The sequence below is a fragment of the Schistocerca piceifrons genome, chromosome 5 (genome assembly GCF_021461385.2).
Source record: "Schistocerca piceifrons isolate TAMUIC-IGC-003096 chromosome 5, iqSchPice1.1, whole genome shotgun sequence".
In the NCBI taxonomy this organism is placed as follows: domain Eukaryota; kingdom Metazoa; phylum Arthropoda; class Insecta; order Orthoptera; family Acrididae; genus Schistocerca; species Schistocerca piceifrons.
The window spans coordinates 235,044,653-235,066,933 of NC_060142.1; positions in this window are offsets into that span (position 1 = coordinate 235,044,653).

Sequence of the window (22,281 nt, forward strand, 5' to 3'; positions counted from 1 at the left end):
AAATAACGCCCATGCATCTTGCTGAATTGCTCACAAGTCTCAGACGTGATGGAACCAGTCTCGCTAGTGCATCCCAGACATATTCTGTAGGATTCAGATTGGTAGAGTGAGCAGGCCACATCAACCACCCGTGCTCTATGAGGTCGATCATTATCGTCCATCAGCACGAAGTCTGGGCCCACAGCACCTCGTGACAGCCGTACATGGGGTCTGAAGATTTCGTCACAATACCTGACAGCAGTTAAACCTTGCCTTTCCACCCGTCCAATTTCACGAAGAGATGTCCGAGCTGTCGACGTAATCCCTGCCCACACCTTTAGGGATCCTCCTCGATATCGGTCTCTTTCCATAATGGTTGTGTCCCGGAACCGTGTTCCTTCGCATGCAAATCCGTCGAGAATCACTCTCTGGACGAAATCGGGACTCATAAAGAACATTGGTTCTCTGACCGAACGTCCGGGTGGCATACTGACGACTCAACTCTAGACGTTCCCTTCTGTGAATACGCGTCAGAGGTAGACATACAGCTGGTCTCCGACAACAAAGGCCACTCTGCCGAAACCTTCTGTACACCATTTTCCTCGATGCAACACGTCCAATGGATGCTGCGGTCAGATGCCTGTTGCCTTGCAGTACTAAAGCTGTACCATCGCCCCTTTACGGACAAACAACGGTCCTCTCTTCTGAAATCACACGTGGTCGGCCCTGCCCTGGTCTTCAGGATACAGCTTCGGTCAATATAAAATGTCACCATATCCTAGAAGCAACAGAGCTATTCACATTAAGCCATCGGGGCATACCCTTTTTGCGACTGTCCTGTTTCCATTCTTCCTATTGCGAATGTGGGACTAACAGACAGACGCTACCCTGTTTGACAGGTGCCCTGACGTCATCGTTGCCAACCGAGCGAGGTGGCGCAGTGGTTAGCACACTGGACTCGCATTCGGGAGGACGACGGTTCAATCCCGTGTCCTGTCATCCTGATTTAGGTTTTTCCGTGAATTCCCTAAATCGCTCGAGGCAAATGCCGGGATGGTTCCTTCGAAAGGGCACGGCCGCCTTCCTTTCCTAATCCGATGAGACCGACGACGACCTCGCTGTCTGGTCTCCTCCCCCGAAATAACCCAACCCAACCCACCGTTTGCCAGGGTTGTCCGTTGACTGGAATGGCATCTTCCATGCAGAACACGATCGTACTGACGTCTGTTGACAGATTGTATGATTATATCGTGAATTAGACACACAACGGGAAAATATCGGTTTTTTGCTATAGTTTTGGGCACCATTGTATATAAAGGCTATGGACTGAAATTTCAATAGTGTATTTTGTGAACAAATGGTTTTAACACTCAGAGGCAACAATAATGTTTATCAAACAGATATAAGCTTTTAATTCTGGAAAAACTAGACAAATTTACTATATCAGCACATAAAAATACGTACGTTAACCAGGCAAGTGTTATCTAGACGGCAGTATCTTCATAGTTCAAGAGAGCACAAATGCAGTTACATAATCCACTTTTAAACTTCCGGATTAGTGGTGCAATATGACAGGAAGGCAAACTTACACTGTACTGAGCTAGAATGCCGCTTCGTATTAGACAGACGGACAGGCAGACATAACCTTTGCTTGGCAGGCAGCAAAAGTGGAGAGGAAGGCAGCATTGCAGCAACAGACGTGGGCCACTAACGACGCGAGAGTCAACAGTCGTTAGACGGCGAACCGCGCAGACTGCGGGCGACTCTGTGTTCCCAGAAGGAGCTGCAGGTAGTCACACACTGCAAGCCGGCAGTCTCTTCTACGTTTTTTTTTTCTTAAATTATGAGGTGTTGTACATAAGTAAATTTTTGTCATATATAGATAAACTGATGCCATATACAACTAAATAGTCATGTATTAAGGTGTCATGCGTAATATTGACACGTATGAATTTCTTTGGATTCGAGAAGACTCTCAATTAGGACAGTATCAGGCGGCTACCAATACCGTTTATTTGCGTCACATAAGAAGCAGATTGTTGAACCCAATGTAACATGTAATATGCAACTCGATGAGGCAATAATCACGTAGCCACTGGCCGCAGGTCATGCAAATACCGCTCGTAGGTCACAGAGAACTGATCACAGGGTGGAAGAGGGAGGAAGTTTCCAGGCATTAGTAAATCATTGGAATGTTCACGACACACTTAAACTGGGGAAGTTGCACGTCATTTGACGGGTACATAAGGGCCTACGCGTAATTAAAAGGAAGAGGATCGGTCGGTACTGATTGCAGTCAAAGAGATTAATATTCGTTGGTGGTTTAAATGTGGACAGTCTAGCTGACTTACGACCATACGAAGATTATAGGTTACAGATTAAGGTAAATTACAGAGCACGTATTGACTTCAGTCTATTCTCATGCAGCCAAGACAGTTACAGGATACTGTCGTCGATAGGTAGACGTAAATAGAAGCGGTGAGACGTTGAGGTATGAGGACTAAAGCTTCTATGCTACGTGCTGTGTCATGCCGTAAATAGTGAATCCTGTATTATTTCGTGTGATATCTGGAACAAACTATGGTGATTAGAACTGTTAGTAAAATCCGAATGTCTTCTCAGATATGTCTGATTCTCTGTTCACTGAATGTTGTGCGTATATACCCGTGGTCTAGCGGTAGCGTCTTTGATTCCTAATCAAAACGTCTTCGGTCCCGGGTTCGATCCCCACCACTGCCTAAATTTTGATAAATAATCAGCGTTGGTGGCCGAAGACTTCCGGCATAAGAAGTCGGCCTCATTCTGCCAACAGCCTTGTCAAAGAGGGCGGAGGAGCGGATTGAGGTTCAGGGCACTCTCTTGTCCTAGGGGTGGGAAATTGCCCCTAAAGGCGGAAGAATCAGCAATGATCAACGAGATGAGGATGCAGAAGGCAATGAAAACCACTGCATTAAAGACACGTAACGTGTATCCACAGGACATGTGGCCTGTAATTGAAGAAGTGTCATGATTGGCAATAGATTCCGGAATAGTCCCCCATTCAGATCTCCGGGAGGGGACTTCCAAGGGGGAGGTTACCACGAGAAAAAGATTGAATAATCAACGAAAGGATAACGTTCTACGAGTCGGGGCGTGGAATATCAGAAGCTTGAGCGTGGTAGGGAAACTAGAAAATCTGAAAAGGGAAATGCAAAGGCTCAATCTAGATATAGTAGGGGTCAGTGAAGTGAAGTGGAAGGAAGACAAGGATTTCTGGTCAGATGAGTATTGGGTAATATCAACAGCAGCAGAAAATGGTATAACAGGTGTAGGATTCGTTATGAATAGGAAGGTAGGGCAGAGGGTGTGTCACTGTGAACAGTTCAGTGACTGGGTTGTTCTAATCAGAATCGACAGCAGACCAACACCGACAACGATAATTCAGGTATACATGCCGACGTCGCAAGCTGAAGGTGAACAGATAGAGAAAGTGTATGAGGATATTAAAAGGGTAATGCAGTATGTAACGGGGGACGAAAATCTAATAGTCATGGGCGACTGGAATGCAGTTGTAGGGGAAGGAGTAGAAGAAAAGGTTACAGGAGAATATGGGCTTGGGACGAGGAATGAAAGAGGAGAAAGGCTAATTGAGTTATGTAACAAGTTTCAGCTAGTCATAGCGAATACCCTGTTTAAGAATCACAAGAGGAGGAGGTATACTTGGAAAAGGCCGGGAGGTGCGGGAAGATTTCTGTTAGATTACATCATGGTCAGACAGAGATTCCGAAATCAGATACTGGATTGTAAGGCGTACCCAGGAGCAGATATAGACTCAGATCACAATATAGTAGTGATGAAGAGTAGGCTGAAGTTCAAGACATTAGTCAGGAAGAATCAATACGCAAAGAAGTGGGATACGGAAGTACTAAGGAATGACGAGATACGTTTGAAGTTCTCTAACGCTATAGATACAGCAATAAGGAATAGCGCAGTAGACAGTACAGTTGAAGAGGAATGGACATCTCTAAAAAGGGCCATCACAGAAGTTGGGAAGGAAAACATAGGTACAAAGAAGGTAGCTGCGAAGAAACCATGGGTAACAGAAGAAATACTTCAGTTGATTGATGAAAGGAGGAAGTTCAAACACGTTCCGGGAAAATCAGGAACACAGAAATACAAGTGGCTGAGGAATGAAATAAGTATGAAGTGCAGGGAAGCTAAGACGAAATGGCTGCAGGAAAAATGTGAAGACATCGAAAAAGATATGATTGTCGGAAGGACAGACTCAGCATACAGGAAAGTCAAAACAACCTTTGGTGACATTAAAAGCAACGGTGGTAACATTAAGAGTGCAACGGGAATTTCACTGTTAAATGCAGAGGAAAGAGCAGATAGGTGGAAAGAATACATTGAAAGCCTCTATGAGGGTGAAGATTAGTCTGATGTGATAGAAGAAGAAACAGGAGTCGATTTAGAAGAGACAGGGGATCCAGTATTAGAATCGGAATTTAAAAGAGCTTTGGAGGACTTACGGTCAAATAAGGCAGAAGGGATAGATAACATTCCATCAGAATTTCTAAAATAATTGGGGGAAGTGGCAACAAAACGACTATTCACGTTGGTGTGTAGAATATATGAGTCTGGCGACATAGCATCTGACTTTCGGAAAAGCATCATCCACACAATTCCGAAGACGGCAAGAGCTGACAAGTGCGAGAATTATCGCACAATCAGCTTAACAGCTCATGCATCGAAGCTGCTTACAAGAATAATATACAGAAGAATGGAAAAGAAAATTGAGAATGCGCTAGGTGACGATCACTTTGGCTTTAGGAAAAGTAAAGGGACGAGAGAGGCAATTCTGACGTTACGGCTAATAATGGAAGCAAGGCTAAAGAAAAATCAAGACACTTTCATAGGATTTGTCGACCTGGAAAAAGCGTTCGACAATATAAAATGGTGCAAGCTGTTCGAGATTCTGAAAAAAGTAGGGGTAAGCTATAGGGAGAGACGGGTCATATACAATATGTACAACAACCAAGAGGGAATAATAAGAGTCGGCGATCAAGAACGAAGTGCTCGTATTAAGGAGGGTGTAAGACAAGGCTGTAGCCTTTCGCCCCTACTCTTCAATCTGTACATCGAGGAAGCAATGATGGAAATAAAAGAAAGGTTCAGGAGTGGAATTAAAATACAAGGTGAAAGGATATCAATGATACGATTCGCTGATGACACTGCTATCCTGAGTGAAAGTGAAGAAGAATTAAATGATCTGCTGAACGGAATGAACAGTCTAATGAGTACACAGTATGGTTTGAGAGTAAATCGGAGAAAGACGAAGGTAATGAGAAGTAGTAGAAATGAGAACAGCGAGAAACTTAACATCAGGATTGACGGTCACGAAGTCAATGAAGTTAAGGAATTCTGCTACCTAGGCAGTAAAATAACCAATGACGGACGGAGCAAGGAGGACATCAAAAGCAGACTCGCTATTTCTGGCCAAGAGAAGTCTACTAATATCAAATAGCGGCCTTAATTTGAGGAAGAAATTTCTGAGGATGTACGTCTGGAGTACAGCATTGTATGGTAGTGAAACATGGACTGTGGGAAAACCGGAACAGAAGAGAATCGAAGCATTTGAGATGTTGTGCTATAGATGAATGTTGAAACTTAGGTGGACTGATAAGGTAAGGAATGAGGAGGTTCTACGCAGAATCGGAGAGGAAAGGAATATGTGGGAAACACTGATAAGGAGAAGGGACAGGATGATAGGACGTCTGCTAAGACATGAGGGAATGACTTCCATGGTACTAGAGGGAGCTGTAGAGAGCAAAAACTGTAGAGGAAGACAGGGATTGGAATACGTCAAGCAAATAATTGAGGACGTAGGTTGCAAGTGCTACTCTGAGATGAAGAGGTTAGCACAGGAAAGGAATTCGTGGCGGGCCGTATCAAAGCGGTCAGTAGACTGATGACCAAAACAAAAAAAAATACACTCAAAAGAGGTAACAGGACGAAGGAATTATTCGAATAGGATGGAAGTCGGTGGGTGTCATGTACATGTACAGACAAAGAATCATCAGAGTTTAAAAAAAAATGGATGATTGATTCAAGACAAAGAGCTTCACAAAGTGAGTAAGTCAAGAGTACGTTGGAACACTTCTCGCCCTTATCCAAGCAGGAATTGATTGATGGAATTGATGGATGTCCGCCTGAGTGACATCGTGCCAAACCATCAAAATCTCGAGCTGATTGGAGGGCCATCCTCATAATGCTCTAAACGTTCTCAGCCGAAGAGGATTCGGGTGACTCTGCTGGCCTAGATAAGGTTTCGCAAGCAGAACACAAGCAGCTGAAACTGTCACCGTGTGCGGATTGGGATTGTCTCGCTGAAACGTAAGCCCATGAATTGGAACAATATGGGGTGTAGAATATCGTCGATGTACCGATGTGTTTTAGTGGTACCGAAGATGCTATGAACAGAAATTGAACCCCAGACCATCACTCCAGGTTTTCAGGCCATGTGGTGGGTGACAGTCAGGTTGGTATTCCACCGCTGTTAGGTTATCTGCAGACACGTCTTCGCTGTCCATCGGCACTCAATTCGAAGACAGACTCATCACTGAAGACTAATCCGTTCAAATCGTTGAGATTACAGGACGAAGACGTGCATGGAGACGCCGTGGACAGTGATGGGATACCAACCCGACTGTCGCCCGCTATACAGTACGACAGTTAGGAGTGATGGTATGGTGTGGCATTTCGTTTCATAGCAGGACCTCTTTCGTTGTCATCCGCGACACCCTTACTGCACAGAGGTATGTCGACGGTACTCTATGACCTGTTTTGTTGCCCTTAATGGCGAGCCATTTAGTAGCCAGGGCGTCTTCAATAATTCACTACATGCTTCGCAAACTATTATCTAGCTGTATTTATATTGAGGGTCCCCTACTTTACAATGTCCCTGTGTCCTCTTGAGAATTCTTTGTTCCACAAAGCCTCATGAATAATCGATGTCTTTATTATAATTTTTTTTTGTTTCCTTCGTGGTTCGGTGATGTGGTGAATGTACTAAATGACATAGCTTAGAGTCAGTTATTTCGTAATCTGTCATATTACCATCAAAGTGTTCATGGAAATGGTGTATTTGTATGAATATGGTGTATGTATGTATGTATGGAAATGGTGTATTTGTATGAAGTATTTAGTAATATTAAGTCTTGAGATGCAACAGAAAAACAAACGTTCGTTACTGAAAAAATGTCCGCTCCAATTTCTGAATGGTCTGCGTGGGAGACTGCCGTCCTAGGATGCCCGGGTTCGATTCCCGGCTGGGTCGGGGATTTTCTCCGCTCAGGGACTGGGTGTTGTGTTGTCTTCATCATCATATCATCCCCATCCGGCGCGCAGGTCGCCCAATGTGGCGTCGAATGTAATAAGACTTGCACCAAGGCGGGCGGACCTGCCTCGTAAGGGGCCTCCCGGCCAATGACGCCAAACGCTCATTTCCATTTTTTACTGAAGAAACCATTGTCATATACTAAATACGGTACAGAATATACCTGGAAGGAAAACTATAATGGTGAACCGTGTAAAACTCAAACCTTCTCTCATGCGCAGACAATACTGACTGGAGGGCAGCGCCTGCGAATGATGCAAAGGTCCACTACCAGCTCCGCAAGTAGCATGACTATTACCCATAACTCTTACGGTTAGCCAGCCACGGACCTCGCAACTCCGATGCTATGTTTACGAATATGCTGTCGATTTTGTCCACAGATTTATGTAAACTTCCGTTGGCTACGAACTTCTTTAATGATTGGCTTGTTCCTTTGATAGTTTTGTGTTTGTTTGTAATGATGCATGATATCAGATCTCAATATCCTTTTCTGTCTGCGATGATTCACGGCGACTGCCAGCTTGTTGTCACCGTAAAGTTACGACGCCAAGAAACTTCAAGAAAAGATAGCCATTCGGCAACAGCATATCAACAACAGCAGTAGTTATTAGTGCAGTTACTGCAGTTTACACTATTCCGTCGTCTCAGATACCAAAGGTTGACTTGGACGACATCTTCCTCAGCAGATAAGCCCTCCTTTCCAGTCCGATAAATTCACTGATTTCCATCTACAACAAGTATCAAACGAAACTACAGTATATGGTTCCTCGAACCTTTTAACGTCTCAGACATCTGTGACGGATATATGTAAACTGAAGCGACGAATGAAAATCTTGTACCACGGCCGGGATTCAAACCCAGATCTCCTGCTCACTAGGGAAATGCGCCAACCACTACACCACCTGGGACCAATTGCTTTGAACAACTGCATAGATTACCTTAGCACGCATCCCTACTCACTTCAAATTCCCATTCACTCCTCAGCTGAGGCTTCAGTCTGCATATATGCGTCATGTTTGAGACCCGAGAAGGTCTCTTGAACCATATAGTTTCGTTTAATTAAAGCCCCAATGCCTGGGTTCGAGGCAAGATCCCCAGTCTCACTCAGTACTCTACAATGCTGTTCAAGGCTAGGTGGAATATCAAGTGGGCTGAGGCATGAATGGTAATTTGGACTGAGGAGGAAAGCGTGTTCAAAAAATGTTCAGATGTCTGTGAATTACTAAGGGACCAAACTGCTGAGGTCATCGGTTCCTAGACATACACACTGCTTAAATTAACTTAACACACATCGAACCTCCAGCGGGAGGGGCCGCGCGGCGAAGAGGTGCTAAGGCAATCCCTACAGTTTGGAAAACCACTGTGTCAGGATAGCGTAGTGGTCAGCGCATCTACGTAGTAGGCAGAAAACCATGATTAGATTCCTGACATTGACACAAATTTTCATCCGTCGCTTCGGTCTGAATATATACATTAGAACAAACATATTTTCCTTCTAGTGCTAAGACTTACAGGCTGCCCCTGAATGATCCCACTAGTGAAACTAAATCGAAAAAACTGTTTATGTCTCTGGACTCGCATTCTGTAGGTCGGGGGTAAAACCTTCGTCCGGCCATCCAGATGAAGTTTATCCATTGTTACCCTAAATCGCTTGAGGAAAAAGTCGGAATGGTTTAATTGAGAATTATACGGCTTGTTCCTTTCCATGCTTCTCCAAACAGAGCTTAAGCTCATAGGTTTTAGCCCTTTCATTCTAATTATATGTAATTTAGATATTTATTCAAAAGCTGAAGAGTGGCAATATGGCGCTGCAACCCCTTGAGGGTAATTACGAGAGACAATCGAAAACCTCGAAAAAATAAATGAACTTACGGGGTCAGTTTTGCATTACACTGTGATATTCCATCCTGAGCTTGTGGTAGCGTGTGTCAACAATGAACCTCACAGTGGTTACGTTGCGTAAACGCTGACAATGTGATCAAACAGTCTCAGTGACGAAGAAGGAAATGACAGACCGCCTTTCTGTGTAGAATCGGAGGTCGGAAGTGGGTTGGAGACCCTGGTGCTCGAAGACTGGCGTATCACGTTTGAAGCGGTAGTGGAAAAACCAGAAATCTGTCGCAGATTTTGAAAAGGTATCAGGATCAGATGAATGTTTACAAAGACTAGCCGAAAGATCTTGCTCCGTTTCTAGACGCAGCCTATCGTAGATCGCTGCAGCAATGAACGGTACGTAGCGACTGGGAAAAAGCACAGATCATTCCCTTTTCAAGAAGGGAATCTGTTGTAGAATTATGGGCCATGCTTTGTGTTAAAGAATTATGACGTTTTTGGAGAACGAAAATGTCCTCTTTAAATATCAACATGGTTTCTGCAAACAGAGGTCTTGCGAAACTCATCTCGCTCTGTTCTTTCATGAGATTCGTAGTCAACGGTAGATGCCGTGTTCCTTAACACCAGGAAAACATCTGACACTTTCCCGCACTGCCTTTTAGTGAAAAAGATGTGCGACTGGATTCAAGTATTCCTTGCAGACAGAACTCAATAGGCCGCTCTTAACTGAACAAAATCTGCAGATGTAATGGTAATTTCCGGAGCACTCAAAGGAAGTATGGGCGAACCGATATTGTTATCAATATGTATAAATGGTCTAGATGAAACCATCGGATGCTCTTTAAGACTATTCGCAGATCATGCAGTTGTCTATGACAAAGTAGCAGCGCTAGAAGACAATGTACCGTATATTTGCACAACTACCTATAGATATTTAATGGAAGGTGTACGCTCGGGCAGTTGACCGTGAACGTAAATTAATGAAACATACGGGACACACATAGGAAAAGAAAGCCACTACTCTAGAACTACATTGCACGGTTAGAACTATACTGCTGGGTGGTGAAGCATCCTCATAAAATCCAAACGGAGTAGCAAACAGTAAAAGTCCCCACACATGAGGCAGGCATGGGGAAGAACTTAAAGGCTATGTCACCAACATCACAGACATCTTGAAAGCTGCCATCTTGGATTAAATTTGAAAATTTTCAGTGTGGAGACGATCATGTGACGTAACAGACAGAACATTTCGCCAGGAAAACGATGACGTTGTTATTTTGAACTTAGCTTTATTGATTCTAGAGTTATAAGGAATATTGTGTGGGATATCAAATGTTGCCTCACTCGGCGTATCTCCTGATAATCCACGTCACTCCTTCCTCTTCACGCGGATGAATGAATCATTACATGATAGGCATTGCCAGTATAACTACCAGGTGATTTTTCTAGGAGGAAAGTTTCCTGAACAGCCAAAATGCAACATTTGCAACGAATATGTGAAATATATTCGCAGTTGCGAATATGGATATCCGTAAGCTATACAACGAAATGAGACAATGAAAATTTCTGCCGGACGGGGGCTGAACAACACAAGCACTGCGAGATGGAAGTTTTCCGCCGACACTGGGCTAGCGACTTCCAATTAATATGTCTCCCCTGTACAGATATATACACCATGAAAGTACGAGTTCAGGTTGTAGACATGTGGTTTATGACATAAGGAAGTTTGGGTCTGGCACTGACTCATCCTGGGATGACATAATATTAAATCGACTGTTCGTGATAAGCGAGTAATCCGAATGAATATTTCATTGTATTTCTGAACATCACAGGCACTGCAATATCGTATTTTACAACAGAGGTCTCCCATAACTCATCCGTCGCTGAGAAAACGGTATCGCATTTGAGGGTGAGTACGTAGAGAAGAATTAAACCTAGCTTCTGTAGTCGCGGTTTGATTTTTTAGAGAGGATAATTAAAATTTTATCACTACCCATCGTAAATATCGGATGAAATGAAACGTTGTTTAAGTATCATTTAAGAGAGTTCCGGATTACTTTGTTTTAATGGTACGAAGACCACCTCGGCGCTCACAAATAGCGAGGTCCCTCGTTGAACCGATAATTGTAAGCTGGTGTACGTCTTAAGGCGCGGTTTCACTTTGCTGCAAAGAGGGTAAGCGAGTTAGGGAGCACTCCCTTTGGTCGCCTCCTCGTCCGCCGTTAGTCGCCGCTGCCGCAGCCGGGTCCTAATCGGCCCAACCCAGGCCCGAGGCGTCTAGTGTCGCCTTAGCGTGCTGTGCTGTGCGGGACTGCCGTCCATTAGGAAACGCATCCTGGAGGTGGGGGCAGAAGGGGAACCTGTTATCTAGAAGCCGCCCCCTCTCCCTCTATCACTGCACACCCACCCCTCACTCACTCACATACACAGACAGAGGGAGGGAGAGGGAGAGAGAGAGAGAAACAGAATGCTACACTACTGGCCATTAAAATTGCTACACCACGAAGATGACGTGCTACAGGCGCGAAATTTAACCGATAGGAAGAAGATGCTGTGATATGCAAATGATTAGCTTTTCAGAGTATTCACACAAGGTTGGCGCCGGTAGCGACACCTACAACGTGCTGACATGAGGAAAGTTTCCAACCGATTTCTCATACACAAATAGCAATTGACCGGCGTTGCCTGGGGAAACCTTGTTGTGATGCCTCGTGTAAGGAGGAGAAATGCTTACCATCACGTTTTCGACGTTGATAAGGGACGGATTGTAGCCTATCGTGATTGCAGTTTATCGTATCGCGACATTGCTGCTCGCATTGATCGAGATCCAATGACTGTTAGCAGAATATGGAATCGGGGCGTTCAGGAGCGTAATACGGAACGCCGTGCTGGATCCCAACGCCCTCGTATCACTAGCAGTCGAGATGACAGGCATCTTATCTGCGTGGCTGTAACGGATCGTGCAGCCACCTCTCGATCACCGAGTCAACAGATGGGGACGTTTGCAAGGCAACAACCATCTGCACGAACAGTTCGACGACGTTTGCAGCAGTATGGACTTTCAGCTCGGAGACCATGGCTGCGGTTACCCTTGACGCTGCATCACAGACAGGAGCGCCTTCGATGGTGTACTCAACGACGTACCTGGGTGCACCAATGGCAAAACGTCATTTTTTCGGATGAATCCAGGTTCTGTTTACAGCATCATGATGGTCGCATCCGTGTTTCGCGATATCGCGGTGAACGCACATTGGAAGCGTGTATTCGTCATCGCCAAACAGGCGTATCACCCGACGTGATTGTATAGGGTGCCATTGGTGGTTACACGTCTCGGTCACCTCTTGTTCGCATTGACGGCACTTTGAACAGTGGACGTTACATTTCAGATGTCCTAGGAAACCCTACATTTCAGCAGGATAATGCACGACCGCGTGTTGCAGGTCCTGTACAAGCCTTTCTGGATACAGAAAATGTTCGAGTGCTGCCCTGGCTAGCACATTCTCCAGATCTCTCATCAATTGAAAACGTCTGGTCAATTGTGGCCGAGCAACTGGCTGGTCACAATACACCAGTCACTACTCTTGATGAACCGTGGTATCGTGTTGAAGCTTCATGGGCAGCTGTAACTGTACACGCCATCCAAACTCTGTTTAAGTCAATGCCCAGGCGTGTCAAGGCCATTATTATGGGCCAAAGGTGGTTGTTCTGGGCACTGATTTCTCAGGATCTATGCGGCCAAACTGCGTGAAAATGTGATCACATGTCTGTTCTAGTAAAATATATCTGTCCAATGAATACTCATTTATTATCTGCATTTCTTCTTGGTGTAGCAATTTTAATGGCCAGCAGTGTATTTTGGAACATTTGAGCAAAGTCTGAATGCCACCAACAAATTCTTGCGAAATAATAGCTGCGCCTTGGCATGCACTGCTATGTCTCTCTTTCGTTTTGGTAGATACAAACATACAAAGCAGACGCGTCACATATATTTCACACACATATACATATACATTTTATCCAAAATGTTCAGCCATATGGGTGCTACGGGCGTCTTACCGGCACAGTAAATTTTACCAGACAGCAAGTGACAGACACGCCAAATTTGACAGAATTTCATGCAGACGTTACGTAGCTATGCTGATATGTGGCTGTCTTGCTATCCCTCACTACCACCATTTCTAGGGATGAAACGTCTTCGTGACTGTCACCAATATGTCTAGCGGTCCAGAAAATAATATATTTGGTACTAATATCTATCGGTATTTTCATGCACACCCCTACCCCTCGAGGTGGTTAGGTTACATTACCCCCACAATATTTTTATAGAAATCATGTGCCATGTATATACAAAGTTTGCTTGAAGTTTCTTCACACGTTCGTGGGCTAAGCTTCTATGTGACCCACTTTTCATCCACTCCTCATGCGTGGTAGGTGGTTCTTAGCCCCACAGGACCCTTGGCGGGCGTGAGCACAGCAACTCATCTAAGTTTTATCGCCATTACATGAATGGTGTAGAATCGCATAGAAGACAAACAAATAAAAAAAAATGGAACGTGCGTATGATATATTTGGCTGGAGTCTCCTTTTTGGGAGTCAGCCGCTTGGTGCAAGTCTTTTTATTTGACACCATTTTAGCGACTTGTAGCTCGTTGGTGAAGAGGACAATATACACTCCTGGAAATGGAAAAAAGAACACATTGACACCGGTGTGTCAGACCCACCCTACTTGCTCCGGACACTGCGAGAGGGCTGTACAAGCAATGATCACACGCACGGCACAGCGGACACACCAGGAACCGCGGTGTTGGCCGTCGAATGGCGCTAGCTGCGCAGCATTTGTGCACCGCCGCCGTCAGTGTCAGCCAGTTTGCCGTGGCATACGGAGCTCCATCGCAGTCTTTAACACTGGTAGCATGCCGCGACAGCGTGGACGTGAACCGTATGTGCAGTTGACGGACTTTGAGCGAGGGCGTATAGTGGGCATGCGGGAGGCCGGGTGGACGTACCGCCGAATTGCTCAACACGTGGGGCGTGAGGTCTCCACAGTACATCGATGTTGTCGCCAGTGGTCGGCGGAAGGTGCACGTGCCCGTCGACCTGGGACCGGACCGCAGCGACGCACGGATGCACGCCAAGACCGTAGGATCCTACGCAGTGCCGTAGGGGACCGCACCGCCACTTCCCAGCAAATTAGGGACACTGTGGCTCCTGGGGTATCGGCGAGGACCATTCGCAACCGTCTCCATGAAGCTGGGCTACGGTCCCGCACACCGTTAGGCCGTCTTCCGCTCACGCCCCAACATCGTGCAGCCCGCCTCCAGTGGTGTCGCGACAGGCGTGAATGGAGGGACGAATGGAGACGTGTCGTCTTCAGCGATGAGAGTCGCTTCTGCCTTGGTGCCAATGATGGTCGTATGCGTGTTTGGCGCCGTGCAGGTGAGCGCCACAATCAGGACTGCATACGACCGAGGCACACAGGGCCAACACCCGGCATCATGGTGTGGGGAGCGATCTCCTACACTGGCCGTACACCACTGGTGATCGTCGAGGGGACACTGAATAGTGCACGGTACATCCAAATCGTCATCGAACCCATCGTTCTACCATTCCTAGACCGGCAAGGGAACTTGCTGTTCCAACAGGACAATGCACGTCCGCATGTATCCCGTGCCACCCAACGTGCTCTAGAAGGTGTAAGTCAACTACCCTGGCCAGCAAGATCTCCGGATCTGTCCCCCATTGAGCATGTTTGGGACTGGATGAAGCGTCGTCTCACGCGGTCTGCACGTCCAGCACGAACGCTGGTCCAACTGAGGCGCCAGGTGGTAATGGCATGGCAAGCCGTTCCACAGGACTACATCCAGCATCTCTACGATCGTCTCCATGGGAGAATAGCAGCCTGCATTGCTGCGAAAGGTGGATATACACTGTACTAGTGCCGACATTGTGCATGCTCTGTTGCCTGTGTCTATGTGCCTGTGGTTCTGTCAGTGTGATCATGTGATGTATCTGACCCCAGGAATGTGTCAATAAAGTTTCTCCTTCCTGGGACAATGAATTCACGGTGTTCTTATTTCAATTTCCAGGAGTGTATATACTCAGTCTCAAGTGAAGAAAATCACCGATCGAGGGGGAGTAGAGCCCGGGGCTCTATGATCGACCTCAGTCATGCTAACCACGAGCCACGAGCTGCTGACGACGAACAGACAAATATTCATTTTTATATATTAGACTGTGAATTTTTAATTCTTTGACATTGACTCTATTCACATTCCTGAATTTACTGTTTTTGATGAACTGTTCTTCTTCTTCGCTATTAACAGTGAAAGTTGGATGAAGCATAGAATGCTGAACCATATGATGAGAAACATACACACTGTGACTGTCGAAGTGAACAGCCTCAATCATCAAAGAAGGAAGCTCCAAAACACGTCGTACTGAACTGAATACATTAGTAATTAATAAATGAGTGATTCATTTGCTAAAATATCCCTGGCTATTGGGCAGTGATCAAATGAGGAAACCAAACGTTTCTTCTTTTTCTGCAGAGGGCAAGGGTTTCGAAGATATAGCTTCAGAGACTACAGAAACACTCTGCGTACCTCCATGAATTTCTTTCGAACAGCACACAATAGCCCGGAATATTTTAATAAGTGCGACTTTTCCGTCCTCAAAGGTTATATTGTAACATTTACACAGTTTGACAATTTTCGATGTGAAGTATCATCACATTCAGACAGTCAAGCGTTCTGTCATTTACACAGAATGAGATACATGACGTTTCAGCTTTTGAGGCAAGGAGGTGGCAACAGTGTCACTGGTTTGCAAGAAGGCTGCAGTCTTTTGTTGATCTTTGAGCGGAGAAGCCTGCAGTGGCGCCTGGATCGGAGGGCATCTATCCATCACCATCATCATGTGATGTAATGCAAAGAGACCGAATAGAGCTGTAGGCTCAGAAATCTTTCTCAAACGGTTTTACAGAATCCATTCTGTTAAAAAATAAAAAAAATAAATCTACGTCACTTGTTTAGCTTTATGTGTCAGCTTCGTGATGAATTTCCCATAATTTCGTTAACGATCGCAATTATTGAGATATTTATATACAAGCATGACATTCTAAAATGTTGCAATGAAAAATAGCATTGGCTATGAACGGTATTTGGCGCATATTAGGCCACACACTGATGAGCCAAAACATTACGACCACCTGCTTAATTGCTCATTTGTCCATCTGTGGAACGAAATACAACGCTGATTCTGCTTTCCGGCAGTTCGTTGGTAGGTTTTTGGAGGTATGTGGCATTAGACGTCTACGCACAGATCATATAATTCGCATAAGTAGCGGGCCGTTGAACTGCGTACACGCTGATGGCTCCTGATAGCAACACAGATGCGTTCCATAGGATTTATATCTGGCGAATTTGGTCGCCGAGACATCAACGAGAGTTCGCTATACAGCTCCTCAAACCACTGTAGCACGGTTCTGGCTCCGAGACACGGGCAATTATGCCACTGAAAGATGACATCGCCTTTCGGGAAGACATCAAACATGAACGGATGCAGGTGGTTCACAGCTGTCAGCGTGTATTCGATTACTACCACTAGTCCTATGCAAGCGCAGAAGAATGTCTCTCGTACCATAATACTGCTCCCACCAGCCTGCGTCCGAAGAGCGCTGCACGTTTCGAGCCGCCGTTCACTTCTATGAAGGTGATTTTGGAGACGACCATTGACCTAGTGTAGTAAAAATGTGATTCATCCGAACAGCCGACACTTTTCCATTGATCTAAGGTGGAATCCCGATGGTACCGTGTCCACTGCAATCTTAATTGACGATATCGTTGGGTCAACATGTGAACACGTAGGGGTAGTCTGCTGCGGAGCTCCATGTTCAACGATTTACCTTGAACGATGTGCTCCGAAATACTTGTTCGTGGGCCAGCATTGCGTTCTTAGGCAGAGATGCCACAGACCACCATCTGTCCTACTTTACAGAACAGCCGAGCCTCCGAAGCCCATGTTCTGTGAAAAGTCGTGGACGCACAACCATTTAGCGCCTTATGGTAATTCCACTGCCCTTCTACCTCTTTCCATAGATGATGACGACAGTAGCAGGTGAATGTTCGACCAGCTTCGTCGTTTTCGAGGTACTTGTTCACAGGCTGTGCGTAATAATAATCAGCCATCTGTCAAAGTCGCTTATCTGAATGGATTTCCCCACTTGCAGCCCGTATCTTCGCTAGGGTGATCCCCCGTCCGTTCTGCTCCGCTTACTTACTTTTGTCACCGCATCACCACCAAACGGCATCCAGCGTTGCTATGGGCAGTGGGCATAATGTTTTGGCTTATCGGTGCATATTTCTGAGTAAGATATCTAGCTAACATTGTTTTTTTAAACTTGGGAGTGGATCAATAGCTGCCTCCTGTCTCGAGAAAATGGTTTTTGTGTAGTACGTGTTCATTCAATAGCAATGCACCTGAGAAAGAGATATTCATAACATACTTCACGTCTCATAAAGGGTTCGAGGTACTGATACGAGATTCGGGCAAATGACAGCACTCAAAGAGAAAAATATTTTGCCAAATGGTTAACGTATGGTATTAAAAAACTAAAAACCCGCCTAGATTGCTGAAAAGCACCTAGTGGTAAGTGTTAACCCAGGTTTCAGCGTAGATAACTACACCTTCTTCAGAACAACAATAAAACCCACAAGTGCCTAAGAAGACCCTTGTCAGTGATTAAAAGAACATCATAGCTATACATTTATAAACGAAAAAGAAAAGGGAAACACAAACAGTACATATGTACAAAGTCAAAACAATTACTTAACTTAATGGTGTACGCTCCACTTCACACCGGCTTATGTTCGATGGGCGGGTCATGGTCCATCGAACATTGGCCGGTGTAAGGTGGGCGTACACCATTAAGTTAAGTAGTGGTTTTGACTTTGTACATATGTACTGTTTGTGTTTTCCTTTTCTTTTTAGTTTATAAATGTATAACTATGATGTTCTTTTAATCACTGACAAAGGTCTTCTTAGGCACTCGTGGGTTTTATTGTTGTTCTGAAGAAGGTGTAGTTATCCACGCCGAAACCTGGATTAACACTTAACACTAGGTGCTTTTTTTGCAATCGAGGCGGGTTTTTAGTTTTTTAATATAATAACCAACGATTACTGACGTGCTGTGATGTTGAAGGTTCTTAACGTATGGTTCTTCCTTGTCTATGGCGATATAGCTGAAGCTAGATATTTTATTTCATTTTTTCAAACCAGGACTGTAATTTTTGAAGCTATTGACACCTAATGAAAAGATAATTTTTTAGTATGAAAAAACACTAAACTTCTTCTCTTACGTTTCTGTAAACTGACACAATGAAATTTTCCAAATGATTTTCTTTCTACACTTCAATTGTCTTTGACATATGAAAAATTACAGCAAATAACAAGTCGTCATTGTGTTGTCACCTTCAGAGTGATGAAAATGTTTTACTGGGTCAGTTCTAGTCTGCATCAAAAACGCGGAATTTTTCTATTAGAAATAACAGATCTGGTGCTTATTTATTTGCGGTCAAATGGTTCAAATGGCTCCGAGCACTATAGGACTTAATTTCTGAGGTCATCAGTCTCCTAGAACTTAGAACTACTTTAACCTAAGTAACCTAAAGACATCACACACATCCATGCCCGAGGCAGGATTCGAACCTGCGACCGTAGCGGTCGTGCGGTTCCTGACTGAAGCGCCTAGAAGCGCTCGGCCACCCCGGACCGCTATTTGCGGTCAAAAAGATTACAAAAAAATGATATTACATTGCGTAAAGCGTAAGACAACTCATTAAAGTTAAAATTTGTTAGAAACATATGTAATTTAACTTTAACACATCGATAGCTAATTTAGGTGAAGACGTTCACCATTTCACTTTGAATGAGGGATAGAAATCAAAAGAAGGTATTCTGCTCGCTGAAAATTATTATCATATTTCTCAGATGTAGAACACAAATTTTCAGCCCAAGTTGTTCACTACTGAAAATACGATGGGTTATGGGATTCAGCCAAAAATTGCAACACAATTGAAAACATTTTTGTCTCGAATTTTTCTGATTTGAAAAGGTATCAACATTTATGTATAATAGCTACATTACACTTCTTGAAAGGTTTAATTTTGCTTCTTTTGACGAAAGTGTAATTGGCAAAAACTCAACTTGTAGTAATTATTGCGACGGAGTACTGAAACAGAATGGCTTATTAAACAAGCAATTGGTGACCATAAAGGTCAACAGCTTACGGAAAACCTTATTCTGTCAGTTTACAGTAACATAAGAGAAGATATTTCATGTTTTTCATACTAGCTAACCCTCTTTTCTCTACAGCCGATGTTTCTTAAAAAAATTACAACAATGATTTGAAAAAATAAAAATTATTTCTTCTGCTATATCGCTATGGATAAGAAAATTCCGTGTGTTAAGCATGTGGTAAAGTACTCCCCTTTTTGCATGCTGGCCCTTGGTTCAGCTACTTTATGCTCACACGTTGGTGGTTCAGATACGTGGACGACACGTTCGCTATATGGCCTCATGGTAAAACGGAGTTACACAAGTTTCAAGAATATTTGAACATGCACGGGAAGATACAGTTCACGCTCGAAGTAGAGAAGAATGATGTATTTCCATTTCTAGACGTCGAAGTATACTGGACAACGGAGGGCACACTGGGGCACAGAGTGCATCGCAAACCTACACATACAGACATCTGCACGCCCAATCCAACCACCACCCAGCGCAAAAGAACTCGGTCATCCGTTCTTTGGCAATCCGTGTGCAGCGCCTAAGTGATGCTCAAAGCATTACGCCAGAGGTTAAAAGGCTACGCACAACGTTTCTAGCCAAAGGTTACAGCCATATGTCGATCCACACAGCCTTCTCGACGAATACAAGTAAGAAAGACGAGCATGAAATAGGCAAACTGCAGCCAACAGTATGCTTACTTATGTAAAAAAATGTTACTGACCGAAAAGGCAAACACCCTCGACGGGTTCGGGAGCAGTCAGTCTTCTACAGTGGTCGCAGGATCCAGGAGGTGCTAGGCCCCACTAAGGATAAGGTGGATGCATTACACATTGGTCTGGAGCCGAGCGACCGCTACGGTCGCAGGTTCGAAGCCTGCCTCGGGCATGGATGTGTGTGATGTCCTTAGGTTAGTTACGTTTAATTGGTTCATAGTTCTAGGCGACTGATGACCTCAGTAGTTAAGTCGCATAGTGCTCTGAGCCATTTGAACCATTACACACTGCAGGCGTGTACGAGCTGGAAAGCGAATGTGGAGAGGAATACATCGGCGAGACTGGCAGGCGAATAGCAACGGGAATTCGGTTCAAATGGTTCAAATGGCTCTAAGTACTATGGGGCTTAATATCAGAGGTCATCATTCCCCTAGACTTAGAACTACTTAAACCTAACTAACCTAAGGCCACCACACACATCCATGCCTGAGGCAGGATTCGAACTTGCGACCGTAGTATCTGCGCGGCTCCGGACTGAAGTGTCTAGAACCGCTCGGCCACATTGGCCGGCCGCGCATTCGTAAACACAAGCGCTATATTCGTCTAGGGAATCACAACAAATCTGCAGTGGCAGAACATCAGCAAGAATGAAGAAAAGAAATCAAATTCAGCGAAGCCTGTGTGTTGCCCAAGCACCTGGTTATGACGAAACATAAAATCAGAGAGGCCGTCGAAATACTTAAACATCTTAAGGACGTAAATGGACTCAGGCTGGCCCCACTTGACTGCCAGCAATCAGAGCCCAACAGACAGCACTGTCAACACGAGGCCGAAGCTCTACGGCGAGTAACTACCGCCGCGCGGCCGACGTCCAGCAGTTGGTAGACAGCAGCCAAGTTCTCATTCGCCGGTGACTACCAGTCATGGCACATAACACAAGAGCCAATGGACAACAGAAGTTACGCTCTCCGTCCACCTCAATAACCCATAAAAATAAAGTTCCCTCTCCCTTTTCCTTAAATGACCAATGAAACGAATTATCTTTTCAAAATTATGACATAATGGTAGGCGCAGTGAAAAGTATTAACAAAAATATAAGGGACACTGCATAGCTAGAACGCACCAGTAGACCCACAAGAGGGCCGCTGCAACTTTGGCCGAAACGTTGGTTTTTCTCCAGCAGTAGTTTTATACACACATGAAAAATATTTTCCATCACCCCGGTTCCCAGAACTCCTGTAGATAGACAGTCCCTTTGACTGTTCTGAGATGTCACTAAACCTGCCCAAAGATGTAAACAACCAAGCATGATCAGCGTCTATTAGGCGCAGGGGGTACGACAGGCCATCAGTTCCAGTCATTCAACCCGGAAGGGGGTAAAAGGTTCGTGTTGTCTGTAGTTCAACCATGCCTAGACGGTCAATACCGCGGTTCGATCGCGTCCGCTTTGTTACTTTGTGCCAGGAAGGGCTCTCAACGAAAGAAGTGTCCAGGCGTCTCGGAGTCAACCAAAGCGATGTTGTTCGAACATGGAGGAGATACAGAGAGACAGGAACTGTCGATGACATGCCTCGATCAGGCCGCCCAAGGGCTACTACTGCAGTGGATGACCGCTGCCTACGGATTATTGCTCGGAGGAAACCTGACAGCAACGCCACTATGTTGAACAATGCTTTTTGTGAGGCCACAGGACGTCGTGTTACGACTAAAACTGCGCAGTAGTCTGCATGATGCACAACTTCAGTCCCGAAGTCCATGGCGAGGTCCTTCTTTGGAACCACGACACCATGTAGCGCAGTACAGATGGGCCCAACAACAAGACGAATGGACCGCTCAGGTTTGGCGTCTCTTAGTATATGCCTTCAACCAGAGAATCGCCGGAGACGTGTTTGGAGGCAACTCGGTCAGGCTGAACGCCATAGACACACTATCCAGCGAGTGCACCAAGATGGAGGTTCCTTGCTGTTTTGGGGTGGCATTATGTGGGGCCGACGTACGCCATTGGTGGTCATGGAAGGCGCCATAACGGTTGTACGATACGTCAATGCCATCCTCCGGCAGACAGTGCAACCATATCGGCAGAATATTGGA